The sequence below is a fragment of the Triticum aestivum genome, chromosome 6A, assembly GCF_018294505.1.
Source record: "Triticum aestivum cultivar Chinese Spring chromosome 6A, IWGSC CS RefSeq v2.1, whole genome shotgun sequence".
Lineage (NCBI taxonomy): Eukaryota > Viridiplantae > Streptophyta > Magnoliopsida > Poales > Poaceae > Triticum > Triticum aestivum.
This window is the reverse complement of record NC_057809.1, coordinates 557,754,083-557,780,974: the sequence shown is the minus strand read 5'-3', so window position 1 is coordinate 557,780,974 and position 26,892 is coordinate 557,754,083. Positions and strand designations below refer to the sequence as shown.

The window sequence follows — 26,892 nt, the reverse complement described above, 5'->3', positions numbered from 1 at the left end:
CTCCACAGACAGCTCGTTGCAACCGCACGCAGCCTGAAAAAGCAGAAGCGGAAGCTAAAAACTGCGGAAGATGCACTCAGGATCAGATGGAGTAAAGTAATCAATACCGTAGACAAATACGGCAACAGTTGCCGCACTAAAAGCTATACGAAGAGAAAGCTACTGCCTAAATTCGACGAGGAGGCCTTAGAGCCCTCGCATTCAAAAAGTAAGAAAGCCACACGGTCGGATAAACGACCCCATGGCCAGCATAAAGCGGCAAGCAGCGCCGCACTTAAGCCGGCATGCAACCCACTTAAGGATTCGCATCATGGCCCAGCCAGGTCCATTTACGGGCCAAGAAAGCAAGCTCTCGTAAGCAATGCAATAAAGCCATTATCAGAATCCGGCACACCCAAATACAGGGGTGCCGCACACCCCCTATGTTTCACCGATGAGGTCCTGGATTATGAATTTCCAGCGGGATTCAAACCCGTAAACATAGAGGCATATGATGGAACAACAGACCCTGAAGTCTGGATCGAGGATTATATCCTCCACATACATATGGCTAGAGGAGATGACCTCCACGCCATAAAATACTTACCCCTCAAGCTTAAAGGGCCAGCCCGGCATTGGCTTAAAAGACTTCCTGAAAACACAATCGGAAGTTGGGAAGAGCTCGAGGACGCTTTCCGAACAAATTTTCAAGGGACCTATGTCCGCCCTCCGGATGCAGACGATCTTAGTCACATAACTCAACAGCCCGGAGAGTCAGCTCGGCAATTCTGGAATAGATTTCTTACTAAAAAGAATCAGATAGTCGACTGTCCGGACGCTGAAGCCTTAGCAGCTTTCAGGCATAATGTCCGAGACGAATGGCTCGCCAGACACCTCGGCCAAGAAAAGCCAAGAACAATGGCCGCACTAACAAGCCTCATGACCCACTTTTGCGCAGGAGAAGACAGCTGGTTGGCAAGATGTAGCACCAGCGACCCAAGTACATCCGAAACTAGGGATGGAAACGGCAAACCGCGACGCAATAAGAACCGTCGCTGGACTAAGGAAAAAAGTCCGAAGAGCACGGCAGTCAACGCCGGATTCAAAAGCTCACAACAGAATCAGAAAAAGCCGCCCCTACAAGATAACAGGGACGACCTATCCAACCTAAACAAAATCTTGGATAGGATATGTGAAATACACAGTACTCCCGGAAAGCCTGCTAACCATATCCACAGAGATTGTTGGGTTTTCAAACAATCCGGCAGACTCAACTCTGAACACAAGGGGCTCGACACACGAAGCGAAGACGAGGACGAACCCCAAAAGCAGAGTACCAGGAAACAAAAGAATTTCCCACAAGAAGTAAAAACAGTAAACTCACTCCACATAAAAAAACGTGCGGCGCCCATGAAGGTACGCGCCCCACGGCCTATCCCAAAGGAAACCCGCCACTGGTTATCAAAACCAATCATCTTCGATCATCTGGATTATTCTAGAAGTATCAGGAACCCAGGCTGGACTGTCCTAGTACTCGATCCAATAATTTGCGGACTCCAGTTTTCAAATGTCCTTATGGACGGTGGCAGCGGACTCAACCTGATATATCAGGACTCAATCCACCACATGGGGATCGACCCAAAAAGAATTCGCCACAGCAAAACCTCCTTTCAAGGAGTAACACCAGGTCCGGACACCCATTGCATGGGTTTTCTCTGGCTCGAGGTTATTTTCGGCTCTGCCGATAACTTCCGTCACAAAAAGCTGACTTTCCACATCGTCCCATTCTCAAGTCGAGCACTACTGGGACGCGAAGCTTTCGCCCGCTTTAATGCAATACCGCATTATGCATCTCTTATGCTTAAAACGCCCGGTCCACGCGGCATCATCTCCTTAAAGGGGAAGTAGTGAGGGCGCCTCCCCCAAGCGGAGGATTGTGTGGCCGCTTTAACAGCCCCACAATACAAATGGCTTCACCAGCCAGAACATCGGAACAGGTCATTAAGACCACGAACACGGATAGACGAGTCCGGCACAAAAGTATCGTTGATAAAGGCTTAGTGGCCATATACCCCTGCACTAGGGGCTTCACACGTATAAAATAAGAGACAATAAAGCTCAATTTTCCATATTTTACTTTACACTTTGTTTATTTCATATAACTTTTGTTCGGCACGCCCCTTTTTCAACTTAGTTGCTCTTTTTACAGATGAACGTCGTGTTGCGCCCGTCCAGGATACGGCACAACGGAGACACAGGCGCAGACGTGCAGTAGAGACCCGTTCCAAGGATTCTTTTCAGATTTAGACCCTGCGTAAACCTTTTTTACTGTCTCTTGTTGATACACATCCCCTGGTTCTATGACCAAGGAGGAGGTTGGCGTCTTGGCATGTGGCCACGTCAGAATTCTTGCGCGTACCTGGACACTAGGGGCTTATACCTCAGAGTGTTACCTCGCCCGCTCTCATAAAGACCGAATACCTTAGGGAGTGTTCGGCGTCGCGAGTTTGGCCCTATACGCATCAGCTCTGAGTCATGATTTTGGTCAAATGTTGGGTTGCCCGGCTCCTGTGTTCGGCCGCCTTACGTTCCGCTCTATCAGCTAAGGCGGCACCAGGAGAACTACTGCGATTGTGCCCTGGTTTGGCCAGGCGAGCACCTTAGTAGAGAAAGCCAAAAACCGACTTTCATGATATGACGTGAGACTGGTCAACCACTCGATGACTCTCCAGAATCTGTAGGATTCCTCCGCATTAACGAAGGGCCGTTTCCCGGCCAGGCACATACGCGCCCCGAATTCGGGCGAGCGCAGTCGCCACCAGGAGCTACCTAAATAGTCCCATTGTCAAGCTCCTATGGCTAAGTGAAAGTGTTAAAGCATTATAGTCTGGTTGCCTAACTCGCTGCGCTATCACCTCCTTTGTAGGACCAAGACGTTGGATTAAGTGTGAAAATGCGCCTTCTGCGAGCACCCCCGCACTATGTGCGTGGGGGCTGAAGCCAACGACTGCCATCTTTCAGATTTTGTATGTATATCTTAAAACGGCCGCACAGGAGGTGTTCCAAAAACTTGAAGGCACAAGTATAAAAGGCTACTACAATTCATCAAAATATTGCTTTATAATTACATATGCTATCAGAACATAGCATCCTTCGAGCACTGCGTCTCTATTACACGAGCGCCTTCAAGGACTTCCTGAAAATAGTGCTCGGAGGATACTCGGTTTTTGTCCGAATCTCGGGAAGCAACAACGATGGTCTCCATCTCTGCCCAGTATGTCTTGACACGGGCAAGAGCCATCCGTGCACCCTCTATGCATGCTGATCTCTTCATCGCATTGATATGTGGCATCGCGCCAAGGAATTGCTGCACCAAGCTGAAATAACTCTCCGGCTCCGATCTCCGCGGCCACAGATGACCCATGACGTACTTCATGGCGAGTCCCGACAATCTATTCAGTTCGGCCCATTGAGCCAGACGATCGTCCACTGCCAGTGGACGCTCTGGATTGTAGAACTGCGACCAAAAAAGCCTTTCCACTTCGCGACCTTCTTGATCTCGAAAGTGTTCGCTTGCATCAGCAGCACTCACTGCCAAATCCAGATAGGTGTCCTCCACACTCCACATCTGGTCCAACGGAGCAAACTTTGGATCGCAAAACTTCCTCCGCAGCATAAAGGGCTTTCCAGCCGCAATCTGTCCGGCCTGACGCAGCTCCTCCTTCGCAGCTCTCATCGCAGAGCGAGCGTCCTTGGCATCAGCAACGGCCTTCTCTAAGTCCGTCTGTCTCGCCCGGTCTTCTTTCTCAAGAAGCTTACAATGGTCAACATCGCTTTTTAACTTCATGGCCATCTCAGCCATCTCCTTCTTGCTTCGACAATGAGCAGCCTATTCGGCTCTCAGCTCTTCAAGGGCCTTCTCAGCAGCCGCATCACTTTTCCTGGCTTGTTCCTTAGCTCGGGCAAGTTCCGCCCGAAGACTCTCCACGGCGGCCGCACCATCTGCGTCAAGCACACACATTGTAAGATACTGGCATAAAGCTCCTCTTACCAGATGCCGCCCGAGGAATTGCATACCTTGAGCCTCATCAAGCTGCTCGTTGACGAGCGCGATGTCGGCATCTGCCACGTCAAGTTGCCGCTTTAGTTCGGCAAAATCTTCAGTTCGGCTCGATTCTGGACACTTTGCCCCCTGTATACAAAGGCGACATTTTAGACCTGGGATTATGATCCTCTGCGCGCCGTCAATTTTGACAACGCAGAGAGTCTCAGGGGCTACTATCTACACAGGGCGCATCTTGTCTATGCGCAACTGACAAAGAAGTACATTGTCAAACATACCTCAAAACCCGTCAGCAAACTTCTGACGGCCTCATGCAATCCGCTTTCCGCGGACGAAATCCTTCCAATCACCGTACCCATCAATGCATGGTGGTCCTCTGAGATAGAAGCTCGCCCCAGCAGAATCATCAGCTCCTCCGACCGTGCATCGGACGGTGCCGGACTCGTCCTATGACCTCCATCGAAGGCCGGACGCGGAGAACCTTGGGGGGCCATATGGCTACCTTCCACCCCTGCCGGATTCGGAGAAACCCTCCGCGGCGACACCTCAGGGTCGCCCGCCTTGCCAGGCGGTACGGTAGGGGGAGGCGTTCCACTCTCCATCATCTCCAGAAGAAGATCCCCCGAAGACGAGCTCTGCTGAGAAGGGCTGAGGTCCGAGCTACAAAGTAAAATTTCGGTTAATCTTCTCAGATAAAAAGCAAGGATTTCTGTCATTCCTCTAAAGGAAAATCTTTCTCTACTTACGGCTCGCTGGAGGGCTGATCCCTTTGAGGGCGTAGTTCGGCCGAGGATCTCCCCGGCGTCGGACCCTCTGATGAGGAATTTTCCCCCCGCTTTGAGGCCATGGTCTCCGGGTCGTCAGAGGCGACCCTCTTCTTCCCCTTAGGAGAGGAATTGTCGGTTCCTCCCTTCGGAGCAGCCTCCTTCGAGGAGGCCATAGTTTCCTTGTCCTCCCCCTCACTTCCCTCCAAAGGCACGATCTTCAACATCCTGACTAGCACGGGATCCGCCCTGGTCTTAGGAAGGGGAGCCGGACACCTGATCAGCTTTGCCTTTGCTATCCACTCCTGTTTAAAAGGACAACTCTTTTAGGGGCGAGTTTATGAAAATTTTACGGATAGCGAGTCCGGGCACAAGGTTACTTACTTGAGTATCCGGGCGATTGCAGCTTAAACCTGCGTCCTCGGTCAAATCCGGGCACATTGCTTGTGATCCGAAGAACATTTTATACATCTCCACGGGCGTTGCGCCCATAAAATGCTGGAGAGATCGTGGTCCCTCCGGATTAAACTCCCATAGACGAAGGGAGCGAGGTTTGTCGGGCAGTGTTCGGCGAATCAGCATGACCTGCGTCACCTTGACCAGGTTGAGGTCTCTTTCTAAGAGATCCCTAATGCGGCCCTGCAACAAGGGCACGTCTTTGGATAACCCCCAATCTAATCCTTTGTTGACCCATGACGCTAGCCGTGGTGGGGGACCCGAGCGAAAGGCGGGAGGCGCCACCCACTTGGTGCTCCTGGGAGCGGTGATGTAGAACCACTCTCGTTGCCACAAGCCGAGCTCCTCTTGAAAGGAGCCCTCGGGCCATGGAGCATCAGCATTCTTACTTATGACAGCGCCTCCGCACTCTGCGTGTCGTCCCTCGATCATCTTCGGCTCCACTCCAAAAGTCTTGAGCCATAATCCGAAGTGAGGAGTAACACGGAGGAACGCTTCGCACACAACGATGAATGAGGAAATGTGGAGGATGGACTCCGGAGCTAAGTCATGAAATTCCAGCCCATAATAGTACATCAGCCCCCTCACGAAGGGATCCATCGGGAAGCCTAACCCCCGAAGGAAGTGAGACATGAACACCACGCTCTCACCGGGCTGGGGACTGGGAATAGCCTGCCTTTGAGCAGGCAACCTATGCGAAATTTCGCCGGTCAAGAACTTGGCCTCTCTCAACTTTAGCACGTCCTCCTCCGTGACGGAGGAGGGCATCCATCGACCTTGAAGGTCGGAACCGGACATTGTCGAAGGTCCAAAGCGCCTGGAATCTGGAGCCTAGGGTGTTGGAACTCGAGGCGACGGGCGAACTTGTTTGAGATTGGAGAAAAGGAGTAAGGCCTTGGTCTCTTTATTAGAGGTTGAATACCAGGAGCCTTCCCCGTAACCGTTTGGGACTCGCCTTTAATCGAGAAGACATGCTAACGGGCATGATTGGGTTACCCACGTCCGTATTAATGAGAATCCCATAAATAAGGGGGACACGATCTCTGCTTTGGCAAGACGTGCCAAGGAAACCGCCTCGCAAAACACGCTGAGGTGGAGAGGTGAAAACGATTCGAATAAAGGCTTGGTCGTAGTGTGATGGACGCTGCGGAATACGTCAGCAGATTAGATTTGTGTTAATATTATTCTCTCTATGGCAATACGTGGAAACTTATTTTGCAGAGCCGGACACTACTCTTGGTGTTTACAAACTTTTACGAAGAATTTGGAGGAGGAACCCGCCTTGCAATGCCGAAGACAATCTGCGTGCCGGACTCGTCGTCATTGAAGCCTGGTTCAGGGGCTACTGAGGGAGTCCTGGATTAGGGGGTGTCCGGGTAGCCGAACTATACCTTCAGCCGGACTCCAGGACTATGAAGATACAAGATTGAAGACTTCGTCCCGTGTCCGGATGGGACTTTCCTTGGCGTGGAAGGCAAGCTTGGCGATGCGCATATTCAAGATCTCCTACCATTGTAACCGACTTTGTGTAACCCTAACCCTCTCCGGTGTCTATATAAACCGGAGGGTTTTAGTCCGTAGGACGACTCGATGATACAACAATCATACCATAGGATAGCTTCTAGGGTTTAGCCTCCTTGATCTCGTGGTAGATCTACTCTTGTACTACCCATATCATCAATATTAATCAAGCAGGACGTAGGGTTTTACCTCCATCAAGAGGGCCCGAACCTGGGTAAAACATTGTGTCCCTTGTCTCCTGTTACCATCCGCCTAGACGCATAGTTCGGGACCCCTACCCGAGATCCGCCGGTTTTGACACCGACAAAGTGCAACATCCGAAGTCCGTCTACACGTAACAGCTGCGTAAATCCCGCGTAGCTTATCATCAAGACGCCTCAACCATGAGACGCCCTCTCGCGGTGGGATAGTTTCTCCCCTCTGAAAGCGCCGCATTAAAGCGGAAACCTCCTCTCGCGCCTGTACTGTCAAGTCACCCTGTACACAAAGAGTTAACCAATTATATCCTCGTTGTATGATATACACCACGAATAGACAACCAAGCGAATATGTCCAGATTAACAAAAGACTTAACATATGAGAACCAAGGCATTTACCGCGTGGTGTCTGGTTCCCACAACAGAGGCAGTTGGGTACATATCGCTGGTGAGAGGGGCTTCGGTCTGATCAGGAGCAGCTGATGGAACCAAGTAGATCCTCGTTGTATGCCGGTAATGCTGCAGATACAACCCGAATATTTCCCAGTTAAAGGGCCAAACCTCACCCTAGATATTTTTCGCAGCGGTAGTCCATTCGTCAACGTAAGGGGTAATGCTCTGAAGCCAATAAGCCATGGACTTGTTTCCTCCTAGGAGACTGTCCCTGAGATTGACATGCGCGATACATGATTAGGTATATTATGAATGCAGAGCTGACAACTCAAATAGTATTAGTACTTACTTGTGCACGTGTTCTGGCAAGTGTGGAATATCTGGAATCTCAGGCTCTTGATATAGACCGAACTGTCTCATCACCCTATGAAGAGACATCTCCTCAATCGTCACGTCGAACACCAACTTGGCCTTGTTCATCCAAAAGTGCCGATCTCTAGTGCACAATCCAGAAATCCCAACTGGTTACCTCGATGATATAGCCTGAGGCGAGTATGGCTCCCAAATAACTTGATCCTCGTGCAAACTATCAAACTGCGCCATGAAGGACGGGTAGCATCCCCTAACCTGAGTATGCGCAAACTGTCTCTGTGCATGAGAACAAATAAGCATTAGTAATACTATTGAATGGCAAGAAATAATTGAATTAATTGTTACTTAATATAAAAGTACCTCTCCCCGTGTCCAAACAGATCCCATATTAGGTAAGCCGCCGATAGCAGGCACATAAGTCCCAGCTAAGTCCTCCAAACCAAAAGGTTTGTCAACATAGACATAGGGTCGTCCAATAGGGAATCTCTCGTATGACCAGAGCTGCAACAATAATGGACATCCAACAAGACTAGATTTTCTAGACTTCAACAAGCAAGCTTTGCACAGGCCTCTGTATGTAGCCGCTAACACAGCAGAACCAAAACTCCTCTGTAGAATATCCGCAAGGCAACGTGCGTCAACTATATCTCGTGCAATACCGATGAGTCGTGCATCGACAGTGGTCACGTGGTTCTCCGTAAACATTGTCTTGCCGAACAGCCAAAGAATATATGCCTCTAGGGACCGGTCAATCTGTGCCTCCGACTACTGAACGCCGGGATGTCCTAACGAGACAATCTACATAGAAATGTAATAATTGTATGAACATCGGACAACTAAAAAACAACATTTGTTTAAGTGGCCGTGATGGTTACCTGAAACTGGCTCAACCATCTAAAAAGAGGTCCATGAGGATCGTTGTCTATGGCCCTAGCAGTCGGGACCGCAGCCAAAAAATGGGTCTGCATCGCTGCTTGCCACCCAGATTCTGCCTCTAAGGGACCTATGGCAGCACCGGCCAGAGGTAATCCCAACAAGTAAGACACATCCTGTAAAGTAGGCGCCATCTCTCCCCAGGGAAAGTGAAACGTATGTGTCTCTGGTCTCCATCTATCTACTAAGCAGGTAAGGAGTGACTTGTCGTAAGAGAAATGTTTCACTTGCCTCTTGTGTAACTGCAATGGTTCACCTGCCTCATCTAAGTCCGGACCATCAATCCACTCATCCAATGTACCCTCAACCAGCCGTGCCAAGGGTAGAAGTCCAACCCAACTTAACCTACAAAATAAAGAGATTGTTAGCGGTTATGAAAAGTATGTCAAACATAGTAAGTCATTATATGGACTCCATTATATGCACACATACCTATCAATCCATTAATCGTGTATCAGCCAGTTAGTCTTTGGGATACGAGTGACCAACACGTCTAAGTTGTTGCCCGCTTCCGTAAGGGCGTCCCAGTGCTTTCTATCGATGTTACCATTAAGCAACGGATACGAAGACATATCTGCAATTCAAACAACAAATATCAGGTGCAAATAAAACATAGTATGGCATATTACAAATTATAACATAGTCCTGACATATTACGAATTAAAACATAGTCCTGACATATTACATATTAAAACATAGTCCTGACATATTACAAATTAAAACATAGTCCTGACATATTACAAATTAAAACATAGTCCTGCCATATTACATATTAAAACGTAGTCCTGACATATTACATATTAAAACCCACTACGACACATTATATAGCTTGTGAGTTATTTCTTCCTTGTCCGCCCCTTCGGCCTCGACTGCCACGACCACGTCCGCCTTTTGCTCCTGTTGTCGCAGCCATCGATGTGGAAGCACTCGTCGATGCGGAAGCACCATCTTTGTTCAGGTCGGGACAATATTTCATCCTATGCCCATAAGCCGCGCATAACAAACATTGTCTGGTTGCTCCACCAGCTTCAGACTGGTCCATATCATTCCGGATGCAACGGGCCTTTCGTCTGCCCCTACTTGTTCGCCGAAGGTCTGGATGCGGGATGTATACTCTCTCACCATCGTTTACCTTGTTGAAATTGCCGACGACTCTAAACCCTGTCATCTCGCATGTCCAGGTGTTGAGCACTGCCTCTTTTAAATAGTATGGGGACATGAAGGATATAGCATCCAACTCAATCTAGCCACAGGCAGCCAACACATGAGAGCAAGGTAGGTGCAACAACTTCAGTTTGTTGCATGTACACTCACACGTTGGATAAAATTCCGTTCCAATTTTTACCTCGTGTGTCTTCACCTTATTTTCAGAACCAAAACCATCGGTAGGAAGCTGAACCTCATACTTCCTTTCTTGATTCCCTATGAGTCTGACAGTGTGCTTCTTTGCTTTCTCTATCTTCTTTGCCATGTATTCCATGACAGGGCTACAATAAGGTGTGTTCTGATTATCTTCAATATGCTTCTTTGCTAACTCGTGCCTTTCTCTGAAATATCTCAAAGTGCCATGGAATACAGCCTCCACAATAGCTGTGAGTGGCAATGCTCTATTCCCTCTCAGCACAAAGTTATACACCTCTGCAAGATTGGTTGTCATGTGGCCATACCTAGCTCCATGTGTGTCATGCAGCAAAGACCAATTCATTGGAGGCTCTTTCTCTATCCACTCAGAAAAATTCTTTATTGCCCTTCCCTTCTTTCTCTTAGTATTAGGAGGGTCAATTGCTGGCAAGTCACAAAGACCTACTGGCTCCTCTAGCTCCGCGATGAGTGCTGCTAATTTAACCTGATCTTCTTCCATTTTCTTCCTCGCACGGACCTGCTTCTTAGTAAACTCATCTAGTTTTGACCAAATAAATTCGTATTTGCGCTGCTGGCTCTGCTTGCATAATTTTTTGAACAAGTTCATCAACCGCTTGTTCTTGAACTGTGAGAAAAAATTAGCCCCAAGATGGCGCATGCACCACTGGCTCTGCAAGTCCCTCCAAGGTGTTGGTTCGTCATCTGTTGGATTACGAAGTGTCTTCACGGCCTTCAATATACCAGCATGTCTGTCATGAATGACACACACGTTTGGTCGGTCATTCATGATGGCAATTTTCACTTGGCGGAAGAACCATACCCAGCTGAGAAAGTTCTCACCCTCCACAAATGCCATGGCAAGTGGGATGGTTTGATTGTTCCCGTCCACACCAATAGCAGTCAGGATTTGCCCTTTATACTGACCGGTCAGGAATGTACCATCCACAAACATAACAGGAGGACAATGCCGGAAAGCTTCGATGCACATAGCAAAAGAGAAGAACACTCGTTTCAACACCTTGAAATCTGGTATACTCAGCAACCTCATGTGTTGTATGTTCACATAAGTGCCGGGATTCCTCTCCTTTAGTATGCCCAGGAGACGGACAACATTATCATATGAGTTGAAGAACGTCCCAAACCTTTCCTCATAGCCTTCTGCTTAGCCCTCCAAGCCTTCCCATAAGGAATGACATAATTCCATCTGACCTTCACTGCTGTCTGGATGTGTTTTGCTTCCATATCTTTCTTCTCTACTATCTCAGTATACATGAGTTGCGCAATGAGACTTGAAGTCAGGTTCGGATGCTTGACCAGCAGGTTCTTCCTCACACAATTATGTGGGACGACAATGGTGACAACCCAGTGGATGTCATACTTTGGCATGTGCCCGTGCACGTTCCCAGGACAACCTGTTACAACACATTTCACGGTATAGTTTATTGGACTTGATATGTGTGTCCGGAAAACCCTCTGCGTAGACATAGCCCACTTTATCACCGCATACTTCATCTTTTTCTTTGTATCAAACATAGCCCCTATCTGTACTTGGTTCAGATTATACTGCCATGGAGTCTCATGACCATCGTTGACCGTAAGGCCGGTGGATATGTCGTGCTCCCATGCAGAAGGAATCAGTACCTCCACTTCATCCTCAGAATTTTCAGAATCCAGTTCCTCCACCAATCCATCCTCGTCCTCTTCCTCCATCACCCTCTGCATTTCATCCCCTTCCTCATCCCCATCAGCAATACCAGAACCAGCTAATATTATCGACTGGCTACTCTGCCCAGTATCAGGACCACAAACATTGTGTGGCACGTAGTCTGACTCTTTCTCGGGTTGGCTAGCATCCACATCTTGTGGCTGTGACCCGGATAAAACAATCTCGTTAGCCACTTCACTGCCTTGGCCGGGTTCGTACCCCCTGTGGAGTTGTACGATATTCTCCTCCTTCGGCACAGGTTGCACAAGTGCATATGGGTGGATTCTTCGGTCTCGGCACCGTCTTAACAAGGACAACCAATGTTGGCTCCTATCTACCGGCATCAACTCCCACTTGACATTTTTACAAGATTTGGTCCACAATGCATGAATACTGACGGAACATACTTCAGGATCCAGCCCGAAACTAGTTGTCAACCAGTACTTCAATTGTCTAATGTCCAGTTTGTCCGGGTCTGCTAGTGTCATGACGCCATTTTTAAACTCGCTAAGATCAACCCTCAACTCATTATATCGAACATTACCAGCGCCGTAGTAAACATTCAGATTTACTGATTCGGACATTTTCACCTGTCAGACATTGCCATCTTCTCATTAATCACAACGAACACTAATATTATCCGCTACACTAACTAAAATCCGCTAAAATGCCACCACATACAAATTAACACTAACACAATTTTTATTATCCCCTAAACTAACACAATCATTATTATTCTGCTACACTAACACAATTATTACTCCGCTAAAATGCCACCACATACAAATTAACACTACAATTCGCAATATAATTTATCTACGCTAACTAAACTATGCAACTCAGAGAAAATTTGTGAGGAGATGATTATACCTTAGCGGAGGTGCTTGCACCACCGAACAACGACAGCACCACCGCCGCCCCTTGACGACCGGAGGTTCAACTCCACTCACCGCCAAGCCGCACCTCCTCCTCCACAGCTGCTGCTCCCCCACAACTCCTGCTCCTCCTCATCAACACCTCCTGCCCAACCGCATCTCCTCCTCCCCACCATGGCTCCTCCTCCCCACCATGGCTACTCCTCCCCAAACGCACAGAAAACTATCCCATAGCAAAAAAAACACCGTAGGCCGTTTGAGATTGCTACAATCTACCGATTCAGTGGCTTAGATGTGAAAATGGGTGGCAAACGGAGGAGATCAGCTAGGGGTGGTGAGGTACAGAGAAGAAACGAGAGAGAGAAAGAAGAACAGAGGCGCACAGGCGAGAGGAAGGAGACGCCGCGTGGTGCCTTATCCGGCACTTTTCGGCCGATGCGTGGCCGAAAGTACTTCGACTGTTGCCTGGCCGAAAAGGCCCACTTCGGTCGGCCCCAGGCCGAAGCTACTATTTTCGGCCATACTTCCACCGACGGCCCAGCTAGGCGTGTCTTCGGTCAACCGCGGGCCGAAAAGCCCATTTCGGCCAAGCTGCGACCGAAAAGTGCCACTTCGGCCAACACCTGGCCGACGGGCTACTAGTTTTGGTTTTTTTTGCATTACGTGCTATAGTTCTCGAAAATGCTATATAATATATCATAGTTTTGAAAAAAAATCTTCAATCCAGCCACTCATTGAGGGCAAGATCCTCCTCCACGGTCTCCAACGCATAATGATGATCCTGCTCCATGCCCACCATCTGCTCCTCCTTCCTTGAGAGCGGCACCCAGTCTGTTCACATGAGGAAGCGACTTGGGGGCGTGGAGTAAGGTGGAAGGGTGGATGTGAGGTGTATGGTGGCAAAATGTGGCAAGGCGAGGGAGGTGAACTATTGGGACATGGCGACGACCATTTTATAGCCGTGGGCGGCGAAGGGAAAATATGGCGAACTACGGATAGTTGGCATGTGGCGACCATTGTTAATTGGTATGTTTCTTGGTGCCATGGGCGTCTGTCCGTCTGCCCATTGATAGAGAAAGAAGATGGACCGTGCAGGCGGTTGAAGAGAGAGATGAAACTTTCCACCCACACAACACAAACGATTGACGGATGGCACACACTCTATACCAACGCCCACAACCTCCATATATGGAGGCCCGCAACCTCGATATGGAGCAACCTCCACAAAGTATGACGACCGAAAGCCATATGACAACGGTGCTAAATTACTATCTTGATTCATTTGACATTTAATATGGCGATCAGAGATATATACTTCCCGCAAAAAAGAAAAAAGCAGCAAGAACAAACACTTAACGTTTTGCGTGTTAATTAAGCTTCCTAGACAAAAAGAGCACACACAACTCCTCTTAGAAACGACTTGAAAGGAGAAGGGTTAATATACGCCCTGATTATACACCGACCTAGCCATCTGCATTTACCTGGGCTGTGTAAGATGGCAACACCGCCATTAATTAATTAGCGTACGATGAACATAAACAAATCTCGCTAGCGTTACGTTGACACCTCCGTGCCGTGGACGTTGCCCACACGCGTCGTCCCAGCGGGAATGGCCTCAAGTAAGCTAAGCTAGGGGACACAAAGCGCAGTCGCAGAGGCAAATTAACCGGGCGATCCCCTAGCAAGGCGTTGGCCGTCGGCACCGTGGACTGCTTGCGAATCCAGATCATTCTGTTGTGCCGTACGTGGCGCGCGATGTAACTGGCTGTTGTCCCAGCGGAACGTCGGGCCAACGGATGGAGGCGGAGAGAGCGCGCACAAGGCCGCGGCGATCGGCCGGGAGTTCGCCTGCGTCGGGACGTGGGGTGGCGGCAGCGGGAAGACGGTGCGGCGGGGATGGCGTGCGCCCGCGGCCGAGGTGGTCGTGCTCGGGCTGTTTGCTACCGTGGCGTTGCTCGTGATGGCTTTCGGCGCCGGCGGCGGCCTGCTGCCGTCCGCGTTGCAAGGGGTGCGGTTCGTGCAGAAACCAGGTAAGCAGCAACGGTCGTATTCATTCACTTACGAGACGATGGTTGAGCTTGCACTTACTCGGTGCAAATGCGGTGCGGTCGTAATCTTGAAGCCTTGTACCGTGCAGTCGACGCGGCGCCATCACCCGTGCATGCGGCACCCGACCGTGGCAAGCCGGCGACCAAGACGTGCGCCTCCTCGGCGGGCTGCTCTCCCCGGCCTTCGACGACCAATCGTGCCGTTCCCGGTACGCGTTGCCGTCTCTCTAGTCTCTACCGCCGTCCGTCACCGTTCCGCCCGTCGTCCTACCTCGTGGCGCGGCTCAGGCGGTACGAGGCCCAACACAGGCGGTGCGGCCCAGGCTCCCCGCTCTACGAGCAAGCCGTCGAGCGCCTGCGCTCCGGCCGCAACGCCGCGCGCTCCGAGTGCCAGTACGCGGTGTGGACGCCCTTCAACGGCCTCGGCAACCGCATGCTCGCGCTCGCCTCCACGTTCCTGTACGCGCTGCTCACCGACCGCGTCCTGCTCGTGCACGCGTCGCACGAGTTCGACGGCCTCTTCTGCGAGCCCTTCCCCGGCAGCTCCTGGACGCTGCCCGCCGGCTTTCCGATCGCCGACTTCGACGGCACCTTCACCATGTTGTCGCCCACGAGCTACAAGAACATGAAGAAGGCCCGCACGATAAACGGCGGTGACCATCTCAACGTCACTGCCGAGTCTCTGCCGTCCTACGTATTCCTCGACCTCATCCAGTCCTACACCGGCGCCGCATTCTGCGAGGCCGACCAGCGCGTGCTCGCCAAGTTCAACTGGACTGTGGTCAAGTCGGACGTCTACTTCGCCACCGCGTTCTTCCTCATGCCGATGTACCGACGCGAGCTCGCGCGGCTGTTCCCGGAGAAGGAGGCCGCGTTCCACCACCTCGCGCGGTACCTCTTCCACCCGTCCAACGACGTGTGGGGCATCGTCCGTGAATTCCACGAGGCCTACCTCGCCGGGGCAGACGAGCGCATCGGCCTGCAGGTGCGCGTGTTCCCGGAGCTGCCGGTGCCGTTCGAGACCATGTACGGCCAGATTGTTAGACTATACTTGCACCCATTATCGCATGTGCTCATATCCACTCCTGTACGTAGCACATACGCTAGGTAGTTGAGGTTGGATCGTGCTGCTTGCCCTCTGTCGTAGTGGCGCACGATCCCAGGTCGTGGAACTCCCCCATGATCTCCAGGCGGGGCTGTAAACTGTATATATTCTCTGCCCGTGAGGCTAATCAAGGTGTGGTGTGTTTTCCCCCTAATCCTCACACAAACATGGTATCAGATATTTCCGATCCCGCTTCCGCTCCCATGGAGCACGACGACGGCGCCGCTCCACCTGCAGTCCCTCCTGCTCCTGCGCCACCTGCTCCACCTGCAGTCCCGCCTGCTACTCTGCCTGCGTCGGCCATGGTGGCCGTGGCGCCCCCACCTCCCTCCATCCCCTCGTCGGTGCTGCAAACCGTCGACATCCGCCGCCATGTTCCAGTCACGCTGGACCTCCTCGCCGGAAACTACACCCAATGGCGCCGCCACTTCGACACCGTCATCGGGATGTTTGGGCTCCGGGACCATGTCGATCCCGAGGTGCTCCCCCGCCTCGACCACCCCGAGTGGCTCATGGCCGACCATGTCGTCGTGCACTGGCTCTACACCACCATCGCGCCGGAGCTCCTCGATGCCGTCATGCACCCCGAGGACACGGCGATCGCCGTGTGGACCGCCATCGACGGCCTGTTCCGCGACAACCACCTCGCCCGCGCCGTCTACGTCGACGCCGAGTACCACGCCGCCGTCCAGGGAGACATGTCGGTCATGCAGTACTGCACCAAACTCAAGAACTTCACCGACCAACTCCGGGACCTGGGCCAGCCGGTCACTGATACGCGCCAGGTTTTCCACCTCCTACGCGGCCTCAACCGTCAGTACCACTCCATCATTCCCCATGTGACCTCGCAGGTGCCCCTCCCCTCCTTCCTTCAGGTGCGCTCCTTCCTCCTTCTGGAGGAACACCGCGCCGAACAGTCTGCTCGGCTGCAGTCCACTCATGCCCTGGTCGCTGGCCGCGGTTCTCCATCAACACCTCCCACTCCTGCGCCCAGCAACACCAACCAGCAAGGGCGCGGGCGCGGGCGCCGCCGCGGCCGTGGCAATGGCGGTCAGGGCGCCCACATCGCTCCCTCGCCGTCGCCCTTACCTCGCCCTCCGGCCGTTCCCGCCCCTGCACCAGGCGCCAATTCCTGGACAGGCCTCGTCCAGGCGTGGCCCATGGTCTGGCGCGCGCCTGGTGCCGGCGTTCTCGGCCCACGGCCTGGTACTCCGCCCCAACAGGCTACGCCGCGCCGGCGCCAACGGCGCTCCCACCACCCGTCTACGGCTTGCCTGGTGCCTACCCACCTGGCTACGCGCCCCCGTCACACTACAACACCCCAGGGGCCGGGCCGTCGTCCTCTCCGTCACCAGCGTGGGATATGGCGTCCCTTCAGGCTGCTCTCCACAGCGCCACCGCCGGGCCATCCTCTTCTGGCACCTCCCAGGAGTGGTATCTCGACTCCGGGGCAGCCGCGCACATGTCTTCGTCCCCTGGTAACCTCCTCTCTGTCCACCCCTCTCGATCCGCTTCTCACGTCGTTGTTGGTAGCGGTGAATGCCTACCCATTACACACATGGGCACCGGCTCCCTGATCGGCGGCACCTCGCCGATCCAGCTCCGCAATGTCATCGTCTGTCCTTCCATCATTAAGAATCTCCTTTCTGTTCGTCAACTCTGTCGAGATAACCCAGTAACTGTTGAATTTGACGCGCGCGGTTTCTCTGTCAAGGACCTTCGAACCAGGGTGGCGATCCTCCGATGTGATTCCGGCGGTGATCTGTACCCCGTGGGCCGCCCGTCACCACTCCCGTCGTCTCCGTTCGCCGGTGTCGCCGCCACCGACCTGTGGCACCAGAGACTTGGTCACGCCGGCGCGTCTTCGCTACGTCAGATCCCACTGCACCCGTCACCTGAATTCAGCAAGTCACACCCGCATGTGTGCTCCGCCTGTCGTTTAGGCAAACACACACGTCTACCATTTCAGTCATCTTCTAGTTTCAGTTTGTTTCCCTTTCAAACTTTGCACCTTGATGTATGGACGTCGCCAGTTGTAAGCATTTCCGGATATCAGTTTTACTTAGTTGTGCTCGATGACTATACACACTATGCATGGACTTTTCCTCTGAAACACAAATCTGAAATTTCCTCCATCCTGACAGAGTTCTTCGCGTACGTTCAAACCCAGTTTCAGCTCCCCATCCTTGCGCTCCAAACAGACAATGGGCGCGAGTTCGATAACCACACCGTCCGTGCTCTACTTGCTCGTCACGGCACCCACTTCCGCCTCTCGTGCCCCTACACTAGCCAGCAAAATGGCAAGGCTGAGCGTACCCTCCGAACTCTCAACGACGGCGTCCGCGCACTCCTCTTTCACGCTTCCATGCCGCCGCGCTTCTGGGCCGAAGCTCTCAGCACATCCACATACCTGCTCAACCGCCGGCCATGTCACTCCACTGCGCCGCGGTCACCACACGAGATGCTTTTAGGCGTGCCACCCGACTACTCCCTCCTTCGTGTCTTTGGTTGCCTTTGCTTCCCCAACCTCACCTCGCAATCGCACCACAAACTTGATCGCCGATCCACCGCGTGCATCTTCCTTGGGTACCCCCCAGACCACCGCGGCTACCGGTGTTTCGATCCCGTCTCTCGCCGCGTTTTCACTTCCCGGCATGTGGTTTTCCACGAGGACGTGTTCCCTTTCGCCTCGCCGCCGGACGCCGCGTCAACACCTTCTCCTGCGGCTCGTATTTCACCCACTGTTGTGCAGGTGCCCACTCCCCCCTACGTTCGTGCGCTGCCCGTTGCTTCGGACACGGCTGACATGCCCGTGCAGCATTCAGGCTCGCCTGCCGGGGGCTCGGCGATCCACTCCAGTGGCTCCCCGCCCAGCGCGCCGTCCTCAGCTTCCCATACGGGCCCTGGGTCGGCCAACGACGACTCCACCACGGGAACCTCTTCGTCAGGCACATCTTCTTCGAGCACGGACGCCTCCTGTCCGCCGGCCGTCGCGCCCCCACCGCCACCACCGACGCGCGCGGTCACCCGCGCCCAGCGTGGGATATTTCGGCCTAACCCGAAGTACTACGACGCCGCTGCTGCCACCACCACGGAGATCTCGCCGGTGCCCAGCTCGGTTCGTGTGGCGGTGCGTGACCCCAACTGGCTCGCCGCCATGCGGGCTGAGCACGATGCACTTGTTCGCAACCGAACATGGACGCTGGTGCCTCGGCCTCCTGGTGCCAACCTCATCACCGGCAAGTGGCTCTTCAAGCACAAGATGAACGCCGACGGCACGCTGGAGCGGTACAAGGCCAGGTGGGTCGTGCGCGGCTTTCGCCAGCGCGCCGGCATCGACTACGGCGAGACGTTCTCTCCGGTCGTCAAGCCAGCAACGATTCGCACGGTGCTCACCCTCGCTGCATCTCGCGGTTGGCCGGTGCACCAACTTGACGTCTCCAACGCCTTCCTCCATGGCACACTCGCCGAGGAGGTCTACTGCCTTCAACCTGCCGGCTTCGTCAACCCCGAGCGCCCTCACCATGTCTGCAGACTCTCCAAGTCGCTGTACGGGCTGAAACAGGCCCCGCGTGCCTGGTTCCTCCGCTTTGCCGGCTTCCTCGCCACTGTGGGCTTCGTGGCCACCCGCTCCGACTCGTCGCTGTTCGTCTACCATCGCGGCGTGGACACGGCGTTCCTCCTCCTCTACGTGGATGACATCGTGCTCACCGCCTCGTCTGCGGCTGTTCTCGCGCGCATCGTCGCCCAGCTCACTGGTGAATTTGCGATGAAGGACCTCGGCGATCTCCACTTCTTCCTCGGCATTCGCGTGACACGCACGGCAGCCGGCTTTTTCCTGTGCAAAAAACAGTACGCGGAAGAGCTTGTCGATCGCGCCGGCATGGAAGCCTGCCGCCCTTCCCCAACGCCCATTGACACCAAGGCCAAGCTGCCCGCGGCTGATGGCCCTCGTGTGGACGACCCGTCCGCCTACCGAAGCATTGCTGGAGGCCTGCAGTACCTCACCATCACCCGCCCCGAGCTCGCCTACGCCGTCCAACAGGCCTGCCTACACATGCATGACCCACGCGAGTGCCATCTCGCGTTGGTCAAGCGGGTGCTGCGGTACGTGCGCGGCACGACATCCCTCGGTCTCCATCTCCGCGCCTCGGCCACACTCGATGTACGTGCCTTCACCGATGCTGACTGGGCGGGCTGCCCCGACACACGCCGTTCCACGTCCGGCTTCGTCGTCTACCTCGGCGACGCGCTCGTCTCCTGGTCCTCCAAGCGCCAGGCGACGGTGTCCCGCTCCAGTGCGGAGGCCGAATACCGCGGCGTCGCCAACGCCGTCGCCGAGTGCGTCTGGCTCCGTCAACTACTCGGCGAGCTCCTGGCTCCAGTGCATAAGGCCACGCTGGTGTTCTGCGACAACGTGTCCGCGGTCTACCTCTCCGCCAACCCAGTGCACCACCGCCGGACGAAGCACGTGGAGCTTGACATCCACTTCGTTCGCGAACGCGTGGCATTGGGCCAATTCCGCGTCCTTCACATCCCCACTCGGCAGCAGCTCGCCGACATCATGACCAAAGGCTTGCGCTCGGACGTTTTCTCTGAGTTCAGGTCCAGCCTTTGCGTCGCCGGTGACGACGTCACGACTGCGGGGGGGTGTTAGACTATACTTGCACCCATTATCGCATGTGCTCATATCCACTCCTGTACGTAGCACATACGCTAGGTAGTTGAGGTTGGATCGTGCTGCTTGCCCTCTGTCGTAGTGGCGCACGATCCCAGGTCGTGGAACTCCCCCATGATCTCTAGGCGGGGCTGTAAACTGTATATATTCCCTGCCCGTGAGGCTAATCAAGGTGTGGTGTGTTTTCCCCCTAATCCTCACACAAACACAGATCATGCGCTGCTCGGAGCAGGAGGGTTTGCTGCCCAAGGCCGCACAGCGGAATGCCGCCGCGCCGAGAAACACCTCCGACGTGCCGCCGCCGGACGGCAGGAAGACGTGTTAAACATCCTTGTACGCTACGGTATGATATAAACCGTAGTTAGATAATGTGTGCGTGTTGTAGTTAGTTAGGCTAGGTGGTTTAGATAAAGATCTTGTAGATAACTTGGAGATCAATCTACACCTAGCCTAACCTAACCTCTTTGTAAATCCTGCCGGACGTTCTCGGCTATATAACACGCACCGTGCCCCTGCCCCTGGTATGCGCTTCCAGCCTCGGTTTTTACATGGTATACAGAGCCTACTACTTCCACACATCTAGATCATGTCATCTTCCTCCTCTCCTCACGCCATGGCCATGCCCTCGCTTGCCTCCCTCGGCCACACCATCACGGAGAAGCTTACCCGTGACAACTTCCTGATATGGAAGGTTCAAGTCCTTCCGCACGTCAGGGCCGCGGCGATGACAGGCTACCTTGATGGCACGATCAAGGAGCCTGCTGCTGTCATCGTCACCGAGAAGGAGACCAACGGCAAGAAGGAGATCGTCGAGACGCCCAATCCGGAGCATGCGATCTGGGTCACCCAAGATCAACAGGTGCTCACGTTTTTGCTTGCGTCCCTGTCTCGTGAAGTCTTGATGCAGGTGTCCAATCACACCACGGCCGCGGGCGTCTGGCAGGCTCTGGTCGAGAGTTTCTCCGCGCAGTCCAGAGCACGACAGATCCAACTCCGTTCGGCGATCGGCAACGCCCGCAAGGGCGATCTCTCCGCTTCTGCTTACTTCACGAAGATGAAGGGACTTGCAGACGAGCTTGCTGCTGCAGGGAAGCCCCTCGAGGAGGATGATATCGTCTCGCACATCCTCGAGGGTCTTATGCATGAGCCCGACTACAACGGGTTCGTTACCTCCATCTCCACGCGTGCTGCCACCGATCGGCCGATCGGTCTCAATGAACTTTTCTCGCGGCTGCTCTCTGCTGAGGCCCGGATCACCGCCCAGCAGGCCGCCTACACCGCTCACCACTCCGCCAACCTTGCTGCAAAAGGTGGGCGCGGTGGCTACGGCGGCGGACGCGGTGGTCAGGGTGGTGGACGCGGCGGCTACGGCGGCGGTAACTACCACGACAACTCAAACAACGGCGGTGGCGGCGGTACATCGCGCCAGAACAATGGTGACCGCGGCGACCGTGGTGACCGTGAGTGGTGCCAAATCTGCAAGGAGGAGGGCCATGGTGCGTGGCGCTGCAGAAAGCGGTACGACAAGGGCTTCAACAACAACGTACGCAATCCTGCAGGCGGTGGCGGTGGTGGACGCGGCAGTGGTGGGCGCGGCGGCGGCGGCGGTAATGGAAACCAGCGCTCCGCCAACTCTGCTCACTCCTACGGCGTGGATACCAACTGGTATCTCGACACTGGCGCCACAGATCATGTTACCGGCGAGTTGGAGAAGCTAGCTGTGCGTGATCGCTACACCGGCACGGACCAAATCCATACGGCAAGTGGGCAAGGTATGGACATAGCACATATTGGTCATTCAGTATTATCTACTCCCTCTGGCTCCTTGCACCTAAACAACATCCTCCATGCTCCTAGTGCTGACCAAAGCCTTCTCTCTGCTTATAATCTCATGCGAGATAACGATGTTTTTATTGAACTTCACCCTGAATTCTTTCTTCTTAAGGATCAGGCTACCCGGAGAACAATTCTGCAAAACAAGAGTAGATGGGGTCTGTTCCCCGTGACTGGACGGCAAAGTGCCCCCTCATGTCAAGTTCTTGCTGCCATCAAGCCCTCCACGTCTCGATGGCACAAGCGCCTAGGGCACCCTGCTCTTCCGGTAGTTACAAAAATTCTACGTGATTTCAATCTTCCTGTTTCAAATAAACAAGACCATCTTCTTGTGTGTGATGCATGTCAAATGGCCAAGAGTCATCAGCTACCTTATTCTCGTTCAACTAGTGAATCTACAGCTCCTTTAGAGCTGATTTTTTCAGATGTTTGGGGTCCTGGACCCGTCTCTGTAGGAAGACAAAAATACTATGTTAGTTTTATTGATGATTTCAGCAAATTTAGCTGGATATATTTGCTCAAAAATAAATCTGATGTCTTTGAGAAATTTCGTCTGTTCCAAGCTCATGTTGAACGTCTCTTTGATCGCAAGATTATTGCTATGCAAATCGATTGGGGTGGGGAGTACCAACGGTTAAGCTCTTTCTTTGAACACATTGGCATCACACACCATGTTTCTTGCCCCCATGCACATCAACAGAACGGCTCCGCGGAACGAAAACATAGGCACATCGTGGAGGTTGGTCTCTCCCTACTCGCTCATGCATTCATGCCGCTTAAATTTTGGGACGAGGCTTTTCTCACTGCAGTCTATCTTATTAATCGTATTCCTAGCAGAGTTATCAAGAACCAAACGCCTCTAGAACGACTTTTTGGCACCAAGCCCAACTACTCTTTTCTCCGCATCTTTGGGTGTGCCGTTTGGCCAAACTTGCGTCCTTTTAACAAGCACAAGCTCGAGTTCAGGTCCAAACAATGCGCCTTCCTAGGGTACAGTACCCATCATAAAGGCTACAAGTGTCTTGATATCTCCTCTGGTCGTGTCTATGTGTCTCGGGATGTTATTTTTGATGAGCAAATCTTTCCTTTCGCAAGCCTTCATTCTAATGCCGGCGCTCAACTTCAAAAAGAATTGCTTCTTCTACCATCTCATCTTTTGCCATCTCCCATCTTCGCGCAAGGGGGAGCTGATTTTACTGTTGATAATATGTCCTTGTCTAATGCTAATACCCCAGCTGAAAGTGTGCAGGAAACAGGGCAGTCATACCCTGAAAATTTTGGTGAAAATTCATATGATTTTATGCAGCAAACTGAGGGTGATCATGCAGCCACAGAGGATCCAGCGGCCTCGGGATCGGTCGCTGCCACCACGCCAGGCGAATCCGCAGCGGGATCCGCGTCCGCAGCAGCGTCAGGCGAATCCTCGCCGGGATCCGCGCCAACTGGCGGGCGGTCGGGCGGGAGCCCTATCCCGCGGTCTCCTGGTGGGCCAGCCAGGCGCACTCCCGCGCCATCCCCAGCCTCGGTGGGTGTGCGGTCTCCTGGTGGGACGGCTGGTGCGTCCGGGCGCGGCCCACCTGGCCCCCACGAAGCGAGGCACTCAGAACCTAGCGCGGCGCAATCTTCTTCGAGGCCCGCAGCCGCTTCGGAACTGCCAAGTGGCGGTTCGCCACAGGCTGCCGCACCGGATCCGCCTGGGTCGCTGCAGGATGCAGATTTGGGATTCTCTGCGGATGGCTCCGCGGTCTCGTCTGCACAAGATCGTCTACAACTTCAGCATGATCGACCAGCTCCACCTCCTCCTGCCCGATCACACACTCGGTCACAAAGTGGGATTACCAAGCCCAAGGTATATAAAGACGGCTGTGTTCGTTGGGGTTCTTTTTGTGCCACAGGTGAACCCAAGAGTCTGCACGATGCTCTTGCTCATCCAAAATGGAAGAAGGCCATGGATGAAGAGTTTTCAGCCCTCATTGCCAACAGGACATGGCACTTGGTCCCTCCGGTCAGAGGGCAAAATGTGATTGACTGCAAATGGGTGTACAAGGTAAAACGCAAGTCTGATGGCACGATTGACAGGTACAAGGCACGTCTTGTGGCGAAAGGCTTCAAGCAAAGGTATGGAATTGACTACGAAGATACCTTCAGCCCTGTGGTAAAAGCTGCTACTATTAGATTGATTCTTTCAGTTGCAATATCTAGAAGTTGGTGTATGCGACAACTAGATGTGAAGAACGCGTTTTTGCATGGTGTTCTGGAAGAAGAAGTGTTTATGAGGCAGCCTCCTGGGTATGAGGATTCAGCTTTACCACGACATGTTTGCAAGCTTGACAAGGCAATTTATGGTTTGAAACAAGCACCCAGAGCTTGGTATTACCGTTTGTACTCCAAATTACAGTCTCTTGGTTTTTCTGCTTCTAAGGGAGATACCTCATTGTTCTTTTATCATCGACATGGAGTAACCATCTTCATGCTGATTTATGTCGATGATATTATTGTCACCAGCTCCTCCTCTAGAGCATTGATGCCCTTCTTCAGGATCTGCGCATGGACTTTGCACTCAAGGATTTGGGCAGCCTTCATTTTTTTCTTGGGATCGAGGTGAAGCAGGTGGCTCGTGGCATTGTTCTCTCTCAAGAAAAATATGTCCAAGATATCCTTGAGCGGGTGGGCATGAAAGGTTGCAAACCTTCTCCAACTCCTCTGTCTACCTCAGAGAAGTTGTCTCTTCATGATGGAGAGACCCTTGGAGCAGAAGACTCCACTAGGTACAGAAGTGTGGTTGGAGCTTTACAGTATTTGACTTTAACCCGGCCTGATATATGTTTTTCAGTCAACAAAGTTTGCCAATTTCTTCATGCACCTACCAGTACTCATTGGACAGCAGTGAAACGCATCCTTCGGTATCTTCAGGCAACCAAGAGTCATGGTCTTACACTTGCCAAATCAGATTCTACACTGGTTAGTGCCTTTTCAGATGCAGATTGGGCAGGTTGTCCTGATGATCGGCGGTCCACTGGAGGCTTTGCAGTGTTCTTTGGTGGAAATCTGGTTTCTTGGAGTGCACGTAAACAAGCCACTGTGTCCAGGTCAAGCACAGAAGCTGAGTACAAAGCCTTAGCAAATGCAACTGCTGAAATCATTTGGGTGCAAAATATGTTGACAGAACTGGGTATTCGTCATTCGCCTGCAGCCTCACTTTGGTGCGACAATCTTGGAGCCACGTATCTTTCAGCCAATCCTATCTTTCATGCCAGGACAAAGCACATTGAGATTGATTATCACTTCGTTCGTGAAAGGGTTGCTAATAAGCTGCTAAACATTCAGTTTATTCCTACTGGTGATCAAGTAGCGGATGGCTTTACTAAACCACTATCGCTGCGGCAGCTGGAGGTCTTTCGACGCAATCTCAACTTAGATAGTTGTGATTGAGGGGGAGTGTTAAACATCCTTGTACGCTACGGTATGATATAAACCGTAGTTAGATAATGTGTGCGTGTTGTAGTTAGTTAGGCTAGGTGGTTTAGATAAAGATCTTGTAGATAACTTGGAGATCAATCTACACCTAGCCTAACCTAACCTCTTTGTAAATCCTGCCGGACGTTCTCGGCTATATAACACGCACCGCGCCCCTGCCCCTGGTATGCGCTTCCAGCCTCGGTTTTTACAAGACGAAGCGGACACCGATACTGGTGACGTCGCTGTCCCCGGAGTACTACGAGCGCATCCGCGGCGTGTACCACGCCAACCGGACGGAGACCGGGGATTACGTGGCGGTGCACCAGCCGAGCCACGACGGCGTGCAGCAGACGGAGGCGCGCGGCCACAACCAGAGGGCGCTGGCGGAGATATACCTGCTGAGCTTCTGCGACCACATCGTGACGACGGCCGTGTCGACGTTCGGGTACGTGGCGCACGGGCTGGCCGGGGTACGGCCGTGGGTGCTGCTGCGATCGCCGTCACCGGAGACGCCTGCTGAGCCTGCTTGCGTCCGGTCGTTGACCGTGGAGCCCTGCATGCAGGCCGCGCCGAGACAGATGTGCGGTGCGGCCAAAGGGAGCGACGTTGGAGCTCTCGCGCCATATGTCCGGCACTGCGAGGATGTGCATGGAGGCGTCAAGTTATTTAGCTAGCGCGCCCATTTCTTTGTCTGTGTACATAATAGTGAATTGCACCGGTGATGTTAGAAATTGGCGTGAACGGTCACTTCGATGCTAAAACTTGCGGCATACATTGAACTGGTGTAAAAAGGATGCAAATTGCGTTTGGATACCAAAAGCGGTGCTGACTAGGCTCGCATGCGTGGCGCGGGTCCCGCTGTCAGCCATTGGAAGAGGTGTGGCCTGTTATTTTACCAAAAAAACCTTGGAAGTTTTGTCCTCACGAAAAAGCCTTTGGGTTTCATATATCAATAATGTACACAAATTATTATATTATTAAGACGTCATACGTGTGACACGAAGCAATTCTACCCACATGTGCAGGCTAAAGAAGAACCGGCGGTAAGTTGTGCAGTGGGAACGATCGATCGAACCGAACGTTTAACAACATGCTCCCATTCAACCTCTAATCTTTCAGCCCAATGGCCTCAAGCGGACCAGCCCAGAA

At 52.9% G+C, this 26,892-nt stretch overlaps 1 pseudogene; it reads left to right on the top strand.

The window, feature by feature from the left end:
- The first annotated feature begins 14,580 nt into the window (after positions 1-14,580).
- LOC123131021 (galactoside 2-alpha-L-fucosyltransferase-like) lies at positions 14,581-26,621 on the top strand (annotated as a pseudogene).
- The last annotated feature ends 271 nt before the right edge of the window (positions 26,622-26,892 follow it).